The sequence below is a fragment of the Equus caballus genome, chromosome 9, assembly GCF_041296265.1.
Source record: "Equus caballus isolate H_3958 breed thoroughbred chromosome 9, TB-T2T, whole genome shotgun sequence".
NCBI lineage: Eukaryota > Metazoa > Chordata > Mammalia > Perissodactyla > Equidae > Equus > Equus caballus.
This window is the reverse complement of record NC_091692.1, coordinates 84,989,667-85,007,672: the sequence shown is the minus strand read 5'-3', so window position 1 is coordinate 85,007,672 and position 18,006 is coordinate 84,989,667. Positions and strand designations below refer to the sequence as shown.

The following is an 18,006-nucleotide window of genomic DNA, read 5'->3' as shown; positions in this document are numbered from 1 at the left end:
CCACAGAATGTAAAATTAGAAACCAGGCTTCCTTTTTTTTCCCCCTGTCTGTTAGTCGCACATAAATCAGCATTAACTGAGAAACGTCCCCTCCTAACTTGCAATGGCGGACACAAGAGTTAAGCTGAGCTTTCACAGTCACCTCGACTCTGCTTCTCAGACCCTTCTCCACATGCCCCTCCAAAGAAAAGGAAACCATGGCCCTGGGTCCTGCATTCTCACCATTTTACCTGTTGCCTCTTCATTCTAAATGTGTGACCCCAGCAAATGGCTTAACTTCTTTGACCCGTATCTGTGAAACGGGGATTTCAAAAAGTCTGTCCACCTGTGGAGTTGTGGTGAGGCTCAAATGCATCCATGCAGATGACATTTGGCACAAGCTGGTTACCTACCACTGAGAGATTGTTGTGGGCCAACCACCAAGAGCCCAGTTCCATAGGTTTATAGCCCCAAATTCAGGCTCAGATATGATCCCCAAAGGCAAGGACCTGCTGTACTTGTCACTCACGATGCAGGGCCTGCACTCCTGCGAGTGGTCAAAAATGCTGCACACGCTGGGGATGGGGATAAAAGATTCACTGATCCACTCTTTTCCCCAAGACATTTATCTTTAGGCCATATATGTTTATCAAGAGGAGAAAATAAGGGCAGAAGTTTCATGTTGTTTTTTCATCAGGATCAAGGCTTGGGTCATTTGTATACAATTTACATTTATTTCACGGAGGCTCTAACTTGGTAAGTTGCCCCGAGATGGAGCAGTGAAGCGCCGAACCTGCAGTGCCGACTCAAATCCTGTCTCTGACAGGTGAAGTCAGCAGGAAGTCGCGGCAGCCTCTCAAGACTGACCACACACGCACGGGGAGAGGTGTCTGGGTGGTGCCTGGGTAAACGCTATCTTTCTGTTGTAAAGTTTAGAAGAGGGTTTTAAATAATTATAACAATTGATACCTGTTTTCCATTTAAAGTAGGAAGATCAACTTTTCTTCTGTCATATTTCCATTTTGGTTTAAAAAAAAGAGTTACTCCAAAGAAAACATGAAAGAAACAATAAGACAGATGGTATGCAAATGAGTCAAAAATCTTGAGTTGGCCCTCAAATGATTATTTATATTTGAGAAGCCAGGGACAAATAGGGAAAGCTTTGAAGAAAAGGCAAGATATCTGGGCTCCAGTCCTAGCTTTAGTTATTTTTCTGTGAAAATGTAGGCACACTGTATTACATCTCTGTTTACAGATTCCCTTGTCAGTGACAGTGGGGATGATGTTACCCAGTGGGAGAAGTGTTCTTCTCTTTCCCCTGCTCTGCTCATGAAAAGCATCCTCAGTCTTTGTGGATTGCTCTGCCACCTACTACTGTCTCTGTTGCAATGTGTCTCTCCTGCCCCTCTTCTATGTCATGGGGCAGGGGCTTATCAGGAAACAGTATTGCAGGTGATTAAGAGCATGAGCTTTAGAGCTAGGCTGTGGGATTCATATCTCAGCTCTGCCACTCCCCAGCTGTGCCTCAGTTTCTTCATCTGAAAAATGAAATATCTACCTCATGGAGTCATTATTAAAATCAAAAGAGATTACATAAAATGCTTAGGCCAGTGCCTGGCATATAATAAGTACTCAAGACAGGCTGGTTATTGCTTTTTTTCTACTGAATATGTTCCAAATGGTTTTGTTTTACAGTCAGTTGTTGACTTCTTCCACAAGAGGGAAGCTTCTTGAGGGCAAAATTGGGGTTCTTCAGCCTTAATTTCCCCTTAACACCTAACACTACTCTTTGTGGGTTATTGGCATGTGTTATTGAATTGAATTAAAGAAAGCGTTTATTTTTAATTTTTATTTGACAGCTTAGGCAATTCTGTTGAGTATTGATATTATCTGACCCAGCCAATCTTGACTATATTCAAAATGAAGTGACATAAAAACAAACACATTGGTGTCACGGCCCACCTTCTCCCCACAAACCCCTCCCCCATTCACAAGTAGAAAAGAATGTTAAACCCCCAAAACCTAGGGATATGTGTCTTTTCTCCTCAGAGTCCATGAGACTTTCGCATCAAACAAGCTCATCAAGAGAAATTTGCATCGAAACTCCTGCCAGGTTGGAGTTAAAAGAACCTTCAAGACAATTATTCTCACCTCTTGTCTTACAGAGGGAGGAATTAAGGCCCTGAGATGAAAACAGATGCATCCATGATTACAGAGCACAGTAGTAGCAGAGCCAGAACTCGAACATTCCTCTGCACGCCTGGAAGTATCACTACATTACAAGTACGTTTGACCACAACACTATGCTCTATTCAAAGAAAATATTAACTAACTTTATTGTGGTAATCATTTTATAATATATACAAATATCAAATCATTACACCTTAAATTGTACAACTTAAAATTATACAATGTTGTGTGTCAACTATATTTCAATAAAGCTGGAAAAAATTTTAATTAAAAAAATATATATATACATACAGTAAGGGGTTGAATAACTAAATGAAAGACTTTCTTCTCCAGGAAAAACATATCATCAAGTTTCCAGAAGAAAAGAATTTGGTGGAAACCCATCATCCTCTGTTGTACACATCTGTCTCAATCAGAATAGTGCCAACTGCTGTTGAGGAATTGCCATTTAGAGCAGGGGTCTGTAAACTACTGTCCCTGGGCCACGGCTGTCCAACCACCTGTTTTTGTAAATAAAGTTTTACTGGAACACAGCCACATCTGTTCAGTTACATATTGTCTATGGACGCTTTCATGCTACAGCGGCAGAAGCCTGACTCAACCAATACAATAGACAATACAAGTGGTTCATCCAAGGCAGGGCTCAATCACCGCCAGCCTGTGAATTCCTCCTACCCAGAAGAAAGCTAAGGGTTCAGCAAGGAGGGGTCGTTCATTCAGTGTAGACCTCTTAATTTTGCCTGTTTGATGTTCATGAATCCATGTGGTCAGAGAGAATATTACAGCTGGTATGGGAGCAAGATGTATCATAGAGCATACGCCATTGATCAGAGAATTCTCATTCGAAAATATTTTCCTGACTCTATCAAGATCACAAAAGATTACAAATACCATAGGTCAATGTTATTCAAAATGATATTTTGATCCTTAAATCCCATGAAAGATCAGAAATGCTGAAACCAATATCTTAAGCCCTCAAAGGACCTACAGTTTGACCTCCAAGTCTAATAGAGGAATTAGGTCTTCCCTTAAGAACCAGAAAACTCAGGGAGGGGCTGAGAGGGTAAGGAGATTGGAGATCAGTGAATCAGCCTCTGAGTAAGTGAGAAAGCAGACTCTTTGACTCGTAGAACGAGCTACTTAGAAGTTTCTTAAAGTTTTTGAGGTTGTGCTCATTGGGAAATTATGTTATTCTTCAGGAAATATTCATTCTCTTTGCACCACCACCATAGACAGGGCATACCTCCCAGCCTCAATGACTTTGAGTTTGGCCAGGCAACTTACTTTGGCCAATGGGCTGTAGGTGAAAGTGACAGGAGGTCAGTTTTGAGCTTTCTGTGTTTCCAATCTCACTCTGCCACTCCTGCATTTACCACGAGAAGTGGGGTGCAAGTGCCTGTTGCTTCTTCAGCCTAGATCCAGGAATGAGAGATGTGTGGAGTACTCTGGAAACTGACATGCAGACAAAATCCTACCCACAGACTGAACCTGACCAGCAGACCTGTAAGCAAGAAATAAAACTTGTAGTTAGAGGCCACTGATTTGGGGTTTATTTGATGCTACAGTAGATCTGATTAATACAGTTCACTTCTTTGCCAATGAGGCTGTGGAAATAGTAGATTTATTGTCAGGTTTGTGAATTAAACTCTTATTAAAGCTTATTAAATATCCTTTATTTCATTTTGCACATAAGGAAACTACAATCTAGAGAGTGAGTTGCCCAAAGGCCCTAACAAGTTAGTGGCAGAGAAAAAGAGAAGATTCCTGCCTTGTAATCCACAATTCTTACCCTGATTGGTTTGATTTCTCAGTTAGTCAGTCTTCTTAATCACTTGTAAACTTAACATTCTAATCGAATAGACACTCCAGGTCATGAAAAATCCCAGAAATTGTTATCAGGAAAAAAACCAGTTGAATTATTTTTGGATGAAATAGATACCAATATATCAACATTGCACCACATGTCCTAAGAAATGCTCTATGAGGTTACAGCCAGATGAGTCTTAAGAGTAAACACAGCCACATTTTATTTTTCAGCCTGAGAGTTGGCATTCACATGCTCCAGATGACGTTCAGATTATCTTTCTAAGGAGTCTAAGTGGTCAGCACTGGTGCTACTCCCCAAATGACTCAGAAATATGTTCAAATTAGGCAATAGAATACATGATTCTTATCTGCTAGTCCAACGTCAGACAGCTGATTTTCTCAAACATTCCTAGAACCTCAAATTAGGAGAAAGTTTTGAGGTTCTGTGGTTCAGCTTTGTAACTAATGGAGCTGGAGTTTGAGGTTCTGAAAGATCTGGTTTAAAACTCCACCTCCGCAGGGGCTGGCCCCGCGGCCGAGTGGTTAAGTTCGGTCGCTCAGCTACAGGTGGCCCTGTGTTTCATTGGTTCGAATCCTGGGCGTGGACATGGCACTGCTCGTCAAACCACACTGAGGCAGCGTCCCACATGCCACAACTAGAAGGATCCACAAGGAAGAATGTACAACTATGTACTGGGGGGCTTTGGGGAGAAAAAAGGAAAAAATAAAATCTCTAAAAAAATAAAAAAAAACTCCACCTCTGCAAACTACCAGTGCATGCCATCGAGAAAATTAAGTTTCTCCAAAGCTTGGGTTTCCATCTGTAATATGGAGATACTCCTACACTACTTCGAAAGATAGCTATAGAATTAAATTAACCAGGCATTCGAAGCATCTGGCACAATATCTGGGATAATGTAAGCATGCAATAAATATTAGCCATTAATATCATTATTATTATTATTATTATTATTGGATCCAAAAGGATGGCCATCTGGCCTACTTTTTTTAAATAAACTTTATTGCAGCAAAATTTGCATACAGTAAAATATACCCTTGTTAAGTACAGAGTTTGGTGAGTTTTGGCAAATTTATGCAGTCACGTAACCACTGCCACAATCACAATATAAGACATGTCCATGACACTAGAAACTTCCTTCCCGAAGGTTTGAAATCCATCACTACCAGCCACAGCCCTAGACAATCACTAATCTGCTTTCCACTATCTGGGATGGTATTATAGATTAATTTTCCCTGTTCTAGAGTTTTATGTAAATGGATACTGAAGTATGCATTTTATGTCTGAATTATTTCCCTCATATTTTAAGATTCTTTCATGTCACAGTGAGTTTCAATAGTTTATTCCTTTTTTTGTGAGTAATATTCTGTTGTATGGCTCTACCACCATTTCTTTATCCATTCACCTGTTAACAGGCATTTGGACTGTTCTACTTTGGGCCGGTTATGAACAAAGGTGCTCTGAACATTTGCGTACAAGTCTTTTTGTGGACATAGGTTTGAATTTTTCTTGGGTAAATACCTAGGAGTAGAATGACCAATGGATGTTGTATGAATGTTTAACTTTATAAGAAACTGCCAAAGGCTTCGTGAAAGTGCCTATAGTATTTTACACTTTCACCAGCAAATCTACGGGAGTTCCTATTGCATACATCCTCACTGACACTTGATATTGTCAGTCTTTTTAATTTTGGCCACTTTAATTATTATATTGGTAACTTATTGTAGTTCAAGTTTGCGTTTCCCTGAGGAAAAATTATGTGCAGTATATTATCTGATGCTTATTTGTCATCTGTATATCTTCTTTTGTGAAGTGTCTATTCAAAACTTATATCCATGGGAAGGGAAGGGCAGATATTTTATTATTATTACTGAGTTGTAAGAGTTCTTTATGTATTCTCAATAGAAGTCCTTTGCCATATAGATAGAGAAAAAATATTTTTGCCCAGTCTGTCCATCCAGCCTGTTTTAAACATATTACGGACATGGCACTCTTCTCCAAGACAATTAAATCTGAAGTTTGACGGTTCTATTTATTAGGAAGCTTGGGCTTACAGAGAAGAAGAGACCATTTCTTTATAGCAAGGATTGGTAGACTATGGGCTCTGAGCCAAACTTGGCCCACAGCTTGTTTTTGGGAACAAAGTTTTATTGAAACACAGCCATTCTCATTAGTTTACATATTGACCACATCTGCTTTTGTGCTACAAAGGCAGTGTTGAGAAGTTGCAATAGAGACCACAGGGCTTCCAAAGCCCAAAGTATTTACTATCTACCCCTTTACTGAACAAGTTTGCCACCTGCTGCTTTATAGCATTGGCCTGTTTGTTCCAATCGTGCTTTTGGATAACAGAAAAGAACCCTGTCACCTCCTTCAAGGATTTGAAACAACTTCTTTGTCTCCTTCCTATTCTTCAGGCTAAATAAATTATCTTTCAACTTCTCCTGAAATAGGTTTTCAAGCACACACATCATCCTTGCCTCCATTCAGTTTGTCAGTTCCATTTAAATTGCCATGCCCAAAGCTATCACAGACTTCCTCAGGATCAAATAATTACAGGTGATGAGAAAACCATTTATTCCTTTAACTTGGACTGTACAGGTTTTTAACAACCTCATCCTATGGATGGCTCCAATTAAGAATGTGGTCAGTTATAACCCCAAGTGTTATTCTACTGAGAGAGAGCTCCCTAAGATTCTTTACTGATTCATTCATCACTTCATTCCACAAGTATATGTGAAGTAACTTCTGTGTTCAATGCATTGTACAAATGGTTATTTGAATCTAAATGCAAGACATTGCATTCATACCTGTTAAATATTATGAACTGTGACTCACATTCCAATCTGTCATATGTGGCATTGTCTATTATCATGATTATCTGTTGTTGTGCAGCAATCACTCCAAATGTAATGTTTAAATAAAACAATGACAGGGGCCGGCCCAGTGGCACAGCAGTTAAGTGCACACGTTCTGCTTCGGTGGCCCAGGGTTCACCAGTTCAGATCCCGGGTGCGGACATGGCACCACTTGGCAAGCCATACTGTGGCAGGCGTCCCATATATAAAGTAGAGGAAGGTGGGCACGGATGTTAGCTCAGGGCCAGTCTTCTTCAACAAAAAGAGGAGGATTGGCAGCAGATGTTAGCTCAGGGCTGATCTTCCTCAAAAAATAAATTAATTAATTAATTAAATAATGGCAATCTACACAGTTCATGATTGTGCAATTTGGGCCAAACTCAGCAGAGAAGGCTCATTTCTGTTCTACACGACATCAGCTTGGGTCCTCAGGCACCTCTCTCTCTCTCTCTATGTGGTCCATCATGTGGTCCCTCCAGCATGGTAGCTTCAGGGTCGCAATCCAAAAGCACATGTCCCAAGAGAGAGCCAGAGAAAAGCTGTATGACTGTCCCTAATCTAGCCTCAGAAGTCACTTATGGTCACTTCTCCGGCATTTTATTGGTTAAGGCAGTCACAGATTTCTGCCCCATTTCAAGGCAGAGGGAAAACTAGACTCCACCTCTTGACAGAAGGCCTGTGGAAGGAGATGCGTGCAGGTCTTAAAACCTCCACAGCCACCATTGTGTAGATTGGAGTGATGGTTCTCAAACTATGGCCGTGAGGAGCTCTGATAGTCCAGGAACTGACTTGAGTTTTTCCACCATGAAGACAGAACTTTGACATTCAGTCTCCTAATCATTTCTCTCAAGAAGTAAATATATATTTCTGTGTACTTCCTGCCTGGTGACAGCCACCTTTGGTGCCCACTCAAACCTGCCCTTGAGCTCAGAAGCAAAGAAACAAAGTATTCCACTGGCCTGTGTAAAACAGGCTCTTTCAAGCTACATTTCTCCCGGTTGGAGCCTGTGGCCTGGAGCTCAGCCTCAGGAAGACTACCTGGCCTTCTTTAAGATTAGATTAAATTCCAAGAGGAGAATACATGTTCCTGTGCTCCTTAGGCCTCTGAAAGATGCCGTGAAATTTGGCTGATGTAACTGGATAAAAGGAGCTCTTTATAATGAGTAAATTCTGCCAAGACTATCTCCTTGAATATCTCCTCAGGCCGGCAGTGTGATAATGCACCCTCAGTGCATTTAAAGTAAACTTGGCTTTTTAATGTTTAATTAGTATTATTTTTTTTTAATTTGAAGCATGAACCCTATTATTGCTCGAGGAAATGTAGAAGCAGCTTTGAAGTCGCCCACCGAACTTGGAAGAGGCAGCAGGGGCCCTAAAGAGCACGTGAGCTTTGAGATAACACCCCAGTTCCAGTGACGGCACTACACAACCGGGGGGAATCATGTCACCTCTTTGTGCCTCAGTTTCCTCATCTGTCAAGTAGGGAGAAGCCATTGAGAAATGCTCACCAGTGTTCCAAGTGACTTTCACTAAATCTGGAGAGCAGAAATGCTCCAGGCTTAATTCCTACCCTCCAGCCCCCAATAAGGAAAAAGAAAGAGCAAAACAGAGAAAAATAGGACTTACTTATAACTAGAAACGAAACCCTTCTTCCAAATAGCTTCACGCAACCTCTCTGAGCCTCTGGTTCCTCATCGATAAACTGCAGTGGCCATCCTTGCACTGCCCATATCCCCGGGCTGTTGAGCTGATCAAATGAGATGGTGCATGCAAAGGAACACCATAAACCATAATAGCCTCTGCATTTGTCAACAGCTGTTAAAAAAAATAGTAATAAAGAAAAAAATACCAAGTTGTGTGACTTGACCAGGTTCTAAGGCACCAGTATGGAGAAAATGGGAAGAGAGGGCAGCAGTTTGAGCTCAGCCAAGCTCTCACCCTTTGAATGCATAAAACACCAAAGATTCACCCCAGATATCTGAAGCGTGCGACTCTGTGATTCCCATACAAGCATTCCAGGAGACAGCAAAGAGAGGAAGGAAGGAAGGGAAGGAATAGCTGGCTCTGACTGAGCGTCTGCTGAAGAGGGAGGAGGGGAGAGTGCCTTGGAATATGAATCCTGTTGCCTCTTCTGATCTTGAATATAAGACATCTAAGCTGCATGGCCTTGGCAAGACAGTTAAACTTGCTGTGCCTCAGTTTCTTCATCTGTAAAATGGGGATAATAATAGGGTCTCCCTATGGAGTTGTTGTGAATATTACTTACTGCAAGTGCTGAGAACTTGAATGCTTCTCATATAGTGAACACTCACTATGTGTTATATTTATTTATTCATTTATTCCATTCAATTAAATATTTATTGAGAGTTCACTCCATGCCAACTCCTGTTTTAGGAACTGGGCATACAGTCACCAGCAAAACAAAGTCCCTGCTCTTAAGTAGCTTGGAGTACACTGTAGAGCAGATCCAGAAAGACAATAGACAAATTAGTACAAAGTATGTCAGTTCACCATAAATACTATGGATTAAAGACAGGGTAGAGGGAATATGAGATTAAGGGGTTGCAATTTTAGGTCAAGTGACCAAGGACACCTCCTTGATCCTGTGATATATTGAGCATGTTGGCAAAGCTGTAGTGGCTACCCAGGTGCCCTCTCAGGCTGAAGGCACCCATTCTGCCTGCTACCAGGAGCTCTGGCTGCTGTCCCAAGACTCGGCCAAACGGAGCTTTCATCTCATCCCTTTTCTCAGAAGGCAGACAGCATCTGGGACCAGTCAACATGGATGTACAAAAGCCCCATCACTTATCCTCAACTGGGACAACTCTGCAGGGTCATCCCAGCTCCAGGGTCCCTGTGAGATTGCCGGTGGTTTCCACTAAAACTGCATCATGGCCCAACTCCTCCCTCTGCACAATCCTGCCTTCCTCCCCATCTCAAGTGTTCTTCCTGAGCTCACTCCCCAATTAGCCTCCTCACAAACTTCAGTCTCAGTTTCTCTTTCCCAGGAAATGTGACCTAAGACCAAGGCTAAGTAACTTGTACGATATCTTTGAGCAGAAAGTGGTGGCGCAAGGATTTGCTCCTGGGGCTGCCTGCTTCCGTGGCCTTTAGCCTCTTCTGTTATCAGCGGTAGTGCATTCCAGTCTGTTCCCGTCAGTGAGGCAGAAGAAAACTTCTTGGAATTTCTGGGCAACCCAGAGCATGAGGATGGCTGTGGCTCTGGACAAGAAAAGGAGAGGACGTGTTAATTTCAAGAGCAGAAGACATTGACTTGCCCTCATTGAAACTCAATGAGGATGAAAGTACACCAACACATTTTGAAAAGAAACTTGCAATATTTTAGAATTGGACTGACTTTTTGCTACAAATTCTTAGTGCTTTTGCAACAAATGTACAATGGTTTGCTTTATATAAAAATTTTTTCAAAAACCTCTTTCCAGGGGCCGGCCCCATGGCTGAGTGGTTAAGTTCACGTGCTCCACTGCAGGCGGCCCAGTGTTTCGTCAGTTCAAACCCTGGGCATGGACATGGCACCGCTCATCAGGCCATGCAGAGGCGGCATCCCACATGCCACAACTAGAAGGACCCACAACTAAGAATGTACAACTATGTACCAGGGGGCTTTGGGGAGAAAAAGGAAAAAAATAAAATCTTTAAAAGAAAAACCTCTTTCCAAGTTAGTTCTAGCCTTAGTTTGGTTTTCCATCAAGTCTGTAGATATTTTAAGATGTCATTTATATCTTGGGATAAGATGACTTTTTGGGAGCTCAAAAATGTGATCATCCTCCTAATCACAATGATGCACTTACTTTTCTTTTTTATTAAGATTATGATAGTTTACAACCTTGTGAAACTTCAGTTGTTCATTATTGTTAGTCATGTTGTAGGTGCACCACTTCACCCTCTGTGCCCTCCCCGCAACCCCCTTCCCCCTGGTTACCACCGATCAGTTCTCTTTGTCTATATGTTAACTTCCACCTACGAATGGAATCATACAGAGTTCATCTTTCTCTGTCTGGCTCATTTCACTTAACATAATACCCTCAAGGTCCATCCATGTTGTTGTGAATGGGACGATTTTGTCCTTTTTTATGGCTGAGTAGTATTCCATTGTATATATATATACCATATCTTCTTTATCAAATCATCAGTTGCTGGGCACTTAGGGTGGTTCCACGTCTTGGCTATTGTAAATAATGCTGCGATGAACATGGGGTGCATGGGACTCTTGGAATTGCTGATTTCAGGTTCTTAGGATAGATACTCAGTAGTGGGATGGCTGGGTCATAAGGTATTTCTATTTTTAACTTTTTGAGAAGTCTCCATGCTGTTTTCCGTAGTGGCTGCACCAGTTTGCATTCCCACCAACAGTGTATGAGGGTTCCTTTTTCTCCACAAGCTCTCCAACATTGGTCACTCTTGGTTCTGGATATTTTTGCCATTCTAACAGTAGTAAGGTGATATCTTAGTGTAGTTTTGATTTGCATTTCCCTGATGATTAGTGATGATGAGCATCTTTTCATGTGTCTTTTGGCCATCCTTATATCTTCTTTGGAGAAATGTCTGTTCATGTCCCCTGCCCATTTTTTGATCGGGTTGTTTGATTTTTTTGTTGTTGAGCTGTGTGAGTTCTTTATATGTTATGGAGATTAACCCTTTGTCAGATAAATAACTTACTTTTACAGCTGGATACTTTAAAGGATAACTGCCTTTGGCTTCAGCCTGAATCCCAGACCCAGCAACATGGTACATAGGCATCCCAGACTGGCAGAGGGAACACAGAAATTCTCCAGATGTTGGGAAAGTCTTCCTGAAGCAGTGTTACAAGTGTCTGGAGAGGAATCTAGGTGATAAAAGAAACTTAGAGTCACTATAACGTAATCTTATGGAGAACAAAAACCAAACCAAACATCCAGGACTCAAAGAAAAGAACTAATCCCAAATTCACGTAATTTCTTCTGAGTACTTACTATACTCAGGACCCACTCTAGCTGTATGCTTGCAAACTGCATTCTCTCAACACCGCTGTATGGAAGGGGGCATTACATTTACCTGAAAGATGTGAAACCTGTTCAGAACAGGTAAGTGACTCGCTGAAGTTTACACTAGTGAGTAGCAGAGTGGTTACTTCAACCCTGATCCATGAACACCCAGTGCTATGCCTAAAAGCCAGAATTCATTTTTATAATCATCAGAAATACAACTCAGGAAAGAATTATGCGGTGCTTTCACAGTCCTATTCTTTCCTGTCCTGAGATGCAACATTGCAACCCTTCTTAAACTTGAGCCAGGCCAGTAGATTCTTTGGGTTTATCTGCAAGTCTGTATAAAAGTCTCACCCACTCTGGAGGTATTTGTAAAGACTAAAATTTCTTCTGCTCTCCCAGAATCATTTAGGCCTCCAGTGTGGCATTAACATCAGGAGCTGATCTCTACGTTATCAGGGCGGATGTAGGAAATGTTACAAAATTTCTAGTTGTGCAGCATTCTTCAGACAAGTTCCAGCCTTCCCCAGAGCCAATGAAAATAATAATACATTGGTTTTGAGTAAGAAACGGTTAAGAGAGAGGCCGAATTATATCTCTACTAAGTGTTAACTACTTTGAATTTTACTGATGCCATGTTGGCCTCTTTCCACTTTAGAATCTTGGAAGAAGGTCTAAACCCTTGTAATGCATCAGAGCAAAAGTTACCTAATCTCCAGCTGAAGTCTATAAGAATTCAATAGGATCCTATCAGACAGAAATATGGGGTATGGTATTTAAATATAATTTTTAACTTCTGTATTCTTTGAGTATTCAATGTCTCCAAGCCTCAACTTCTTCATCTGCTAAATGGGAATATCTATGGTAGTACACGTATCATGCAGAGTTAATGTGAACAATAAATGGTTCTTTTGGCTTGCTGGTAAGGTATTTGCTGAGCCACCTTGAAAACCGTCTATCAAGTATTGGCTGCTTAATGAAAAAAATTCTAATCATGTTCCCCATGCCTGCCAAGCTCAACAGTCTTTCAGAGTTGCCCATTGCCCAGTGCAACCACCTGAGCTTAGTCCTTGAGGCCTTTCATGACCTGGCCTCAATCTCCTACCTCTCTAGGCTCCAAGACATCCTTTCTTCCTTCTCACCACAGTCAAAGATGCACCATCCCTGAGACTTATCATTGACTTTCACTTTGCATTGCTCTGTTCAATCAGCTTCCCCTGTGAAGAATGCCCCTCACCCTTGCTTCTGTGTGCCTGGTAAAATCAAGTTCATTATACAAAGCCCAACTCCCAAAAGTCCCCCTAAATAAACTTGCCCTGCCCCAATCTCACCAACCCCGGAGCTCCACGGCACTTTGCCCATCCCACAACCAAGACCGAAAGCTTCCCAGGCATACTCCAGGTTGCCTCTGGGATTGGCAAAATCATGATCCAGCAACCAGGTCTCCTGGTTCCCTCTCCCGCCTCTTTGCACAGATGCTTCTGTGAAAAAACACAAAATTATTCTAGGAACTGTAGGAGACTCTGATGAACACCAAAGACAGTCATTCCATGTTTATTAAAATTAAGCTACTATTAACAAAACCCAGCTATTCTAATAAAATTGTGGAAATGTAATTGACTGGACCCTATGATTCACTCGTGGCTGGCTCCGTCTCCTCAGATAAGGTAAAGAGAGCTGGGTACAGAGCTTATCCAGATAATAAACAAGAACAAAAATGAACTAGGGAGCTATAATTCCATCAAGCATTTCTGACAGTGACGGAAACCCCAAAGCAGGCTCCTGGGGTCACAGAAATGACCACCTCAGTGAAACCATTAGTCCCTGCAATATTTGGCTTTGATTCTGACAGTGACAAGACTCAGTGACAAGGCCATCGGCTCCCGGAACAGACTGGGTTTAAGCAGCAAAGCTGTCCACAAATGAAGGATTCACTTTATGTCAATGACAGCAAACAAATCTCAGTTTAGTGCTGCCTTGGATCTACAACCTCAAAATAGAATTGCATCTCCTCCAATTAGAAGACGTTCCTGTATGCAAAAATTGAAACACTTCAGGATGCAGAGATGTCACAGGAAGAGAGATTTTGCTATTATGTCCAACTAACCATAAATTCTCATCAGATATGGGATTCCAAGAGGAGCTGTTGGCATTGAGAAGTGGGGGCAAAGTGGTGACTCCGCCTCAGAATAAAAACATGCAGTCTTTTGCATAACATTATACAATTATCTTGATAGATCTTCACAAAATCCATAAATGCAGGCAAGTAAGCTGCAAAATTGTCCCCATTTCACCCAAACAAAAAGTGAGCCTCAGAGATCTTGACTGAATTCCCGAAGTCATGCAAAGGAGAGGTTCAGGGCTAGAAAGAGTCCCCAGTCCAATGCTTTTTCCAACGCCGCTAAACAGCCTCTTGACCCAGGAGGTTTCAGGCACCATCAAATACAGAAAGAGAAAACCACAAACAGTGAGCCGCTATAAAACGAAGTGGGAAGTTATAGATTCCAAAAGAAACTGGTTGTTTCTGAAGTTGTTAGGCAATCATAATAACTATTCATAGTTATTATTATTTATAATAAAGCTGGATTAGTTTTTCCTATCTATACGTTTGGTCTTCACTCTCCATGGATTGTGTCTTACTAGGAAGAGAATATAATATATTTAGCCGTGCATGGGCTTTGGCTTCAGACAGACTTGGGGTCAAATACCTGCTCTGCTATTTACTAGCTGTGTGACTGAGGGCAAGCTACTTAATCCGTTCGAATCTGAACTTCCTTATCGGGAAAATAGGGGTGATAATAGATCCATCACAGAAATAGGGTAAGGGTAAACAAAATAGCAGGGGAAAAGTGATTAATGGGCATACCTGGTGCATAGTAAGTGCTCAAAAATTGTCCAAATCTAGAGAAACAAACAGCTAGACAAAGTCTCATCTGCTAATGATGAACAAGTCAACCACAAGCTCTTTCAAAGAGTGACTTCATTCAGTGTGGCCCCACCAGGGCACTGCTCTTCACTCAACGTCTCACACTTTTGTGAAAAAGGTACACGTTCGTGATTAGAGGATCAAATCTTGTCTTCAGGTCTCTGCCATTGGGCCAAGAACTAAATTAGCCTTTTTATCCACCAGCGAAAGATAAAGTACTCCTTTTCTTTATTAATGGAGTTGTTGACTTATTAGTTCAAATGAAACATGTCCTAAGCATATGAAATAAGCCCTAACACTGGGAAAGCACTAGATGTCAGTTAAAAATTTTTGAGCATCTGCTAAGTACCAGTCTCTCTCCAAGGCACTTCCACCCACATTAGCACATTTGAGCCTTGCAAACAACTCTGCAAGTTAGTTCTGGAAAGAAACTATTCTCTCCATTTTACAAGTTAGGAAACTGAGGCTCAGGGTTGCCCAAGGTCACATAGCTCCTACTGTAGCTGAGCCAGGGTTCCAACTCTTACATTCTTCCCCTTTCCTTTAGGACAATGGCTTACTGCCATATGCCTCCCAAGTCACCCTCATGTCAACAACCAACAGAAAGCACCCAAGAGTGGGCACAGGGGCCCAAGAGTAGGAGGCGCCCCTAGCATTGACTCACTACTAGGGGGAATCTGCAGCACACTCTGACTCTTCACTTGTGAAATGGGATTACTCTTTGCTTGCTTTAGATATAAGTCAGTACCAAATTGCCAAGTAGCCTGATTCATCTCAGAATTTCACATGTATAGTATGTTTCCCAGAAAGTCATATGGAAGAGTAGTCTTTAAGTTTGCTGTTTGTTATTTTACTAAGAGAAAATCTTCTTTTCACTGTTGATGGAGTGAACACTATGCGCCAGGCACTCTGCTAGGTTCTGGGGATGGAGAAACCAACCAGACAGACTCCACTCCTGCCCTCATGGAGCTGATAGTCTACTGGGAAAGAGTGGACATAAACACTAAACTACAAAAGTGATTATATAATCGACATTCTGTTGACTGCCACATAGGAGAAGTCTAGAATGCAATGAGAAGTTATCAGGGGACATACTCAACTCTCGGGGTCAAGAAGGGCTTCCCTGAGGGAGTGATGCTTAAGGAGAAAGCGGAAGGATGAGTACAAGTTAGCCAACTGAGAGGTGGACAATGCCTCTCCAAGTGAAGGAAATGGCACTTTCAAAGTCATGGGGCAAGAGACAGCATGACATGTTTGAGGAACTGAAAGAAGACCATGGTGGCCAAAGCACAGAGACCTAAAGTGGAAGGAAAGGATATGCAAACTGGGTCAACAGGAGGAAAGCACTGCTTTCAAAAGCACTAACTGGCAACGCTTTTAGTCACTGTGAATGTGTGTGTTCAGCCCAATGTGCATGCCAGCTAATGTATCTGTTATTTACAGAAGTTAGACCTACACAAATGAAGGGTTCATTTGATTAACTTTTCCTTCTTCTTCTTTCTCTTTCACCTTCTTTTTCTTCTTGTTAATCATCTTACTTTCTAAGTATGGTAGAAAAAGTAGGACAAAGAATTTCCTAAACAGCTATAGGTGTTCAAAGTGTAGAAACTTAGAGTTGTAAGATGAATAAGCTCTGGGGATCTAACGCGTGCCATGATGAGCATAGTTAACAATACTGTATTGTATACTTGAAAGTTGCTGAGAGAGTACATCTTAAAAGTTCTCACCACAAAAAAAAATGATAGCTATGTGAGGTGACGGAGGTGTTTACTAACCTTATTGTGGTCATCATTTCGCAATATATACATATATTAAATCACTATGTTGTACACCTTAAACCTACACAATGTTATATGTCAATTACATCTCAATAAAACTAGGAAAATAAAACTCAAAAACAGTTTAAAAGAAGAAAGAGGGAAAGAAAGAAAGGAAAAAAGAAAGAAAGAAAGAGACCCTATGTATTGCACAATCTTGTGTACTTGTGTCTGGGGGAACATGGTATAACCTGAAGCAAACCAATAAACTTCAGGGATTTTTTTCTTCTGAAAAACAGGATTGTTTACAACTCTCAGAGCGCTTATTGGATTAAATGAAGTAATGTGCACAAATCTACTGAGTACAATGGCTGGCACTACTAGTTATGTACCAAACGCCACCTTCTTTCCTATCCAAGTGAGAGAGGAAACAGGAAAGGTGTGTTGGTTAGGCTAGGCTATCTTCTATAACAAGCAAACCCTATGCTTAATGGCTGGAATGTGATAGAATTTTATTCCTTGCCCATATAACATCTAAGATGCGTGTTCCTGATTGGTGGCCAGCTTTCTTCCACACAACAATACAGGCACCTTCCTTCCCTCTCAAGCCTCCACCATGTTCTTCTGCATCAGGCTGGCAGAAAGGACAAAATGTGGAGGAGTACATATGGACCAGGCCTGAATACCAAGCCTGGGAATATCCTTTCTCTCGCTAGGGCCCCATCACAGGATCACAGCTGACTGCAGGGAATAAAGTCCAGCAGAGTACCCAGGAAGAAGAGAGAGCAGGTGTAAGGGACTGGCCAGCAGTGCTGGCCACCACACCAAGATGAGAGCGAGTTCTTTGTTATTAGAACAGCCTAAGTCAGTCAATGTACCCACAAATAGGTATTGCACACCTCCTTCCTGCAACACCTCCTTGCAGTCCAGATATCAGTTTGGCAATGACAACAAGGTAGACAGTTACCTTCATTCCAATCTGAAAGCTCCTAAGCACATATTAGCAGCCTGTATCCTCCCTCTTCTTTATCTCCACAATGGCCCAGTCTTCAGATTTTCTGGTGTTCTCTCCTAAAACATGTGAAAATCCTTCCCCCTTCTACAATGACAGCTACTGTCCTTTATCTTCTCTCCTCTGAATTGTGGCAACAGTTTCCTTACGTGTCCTTTAGCCAGACTGGCTCCAACTCCACCCACTCCCACCTCTGACTCCAGTCTACCCTCCTCAAGGGCCACCAAAGGGCTGGCCCTCAAATGCAAATCCCAAATGCAGTTGTCACTGGCCTGTTTCAAATCCTATTTGGTGCATCAAGTCTGCAGGATAAAATTCAAACCCCTTAATCTGACGGTTTACAGGATCTGGCCCTGCCTCCTGCAGCCTCACCCTTCTGAGCCTCATCATATACCTAGCTGTCCAGCAACACCAAATTACTTATGGTTTCCTGCACACAGAACCAACAAGCTTTTTCTCTCCTCCAGGTCC

The 18,006-nt window shown here is 41.8% G+C and overlaps 1 long non-coding RNA gene across 1 annotated transcript; it reads right to left on the bottom strand.

The window, feature by feature from the left end:
• Window positions 1-9,164: 9,164 nt before the first annotated feature.
• Window positions 9,165-14,085, bottom strand: LOC106780993 (uncharacterized). The gene is made up of 4 exons (XR_011421420.1): window positions 13,948-14,085; window positions 13,172-13,321; window positions 11,533-11,698; window positions 9,165-10,074 (listed from the first exon to the last, which is right to left on the bottom strand). It is a non-coding gene; the product is annotated as an uncharacterized lncRNA (long non-coding RNA).
• Between the last annotated feature and the right edge of the window lie 3,921 nt (window positions 14,086-18,006).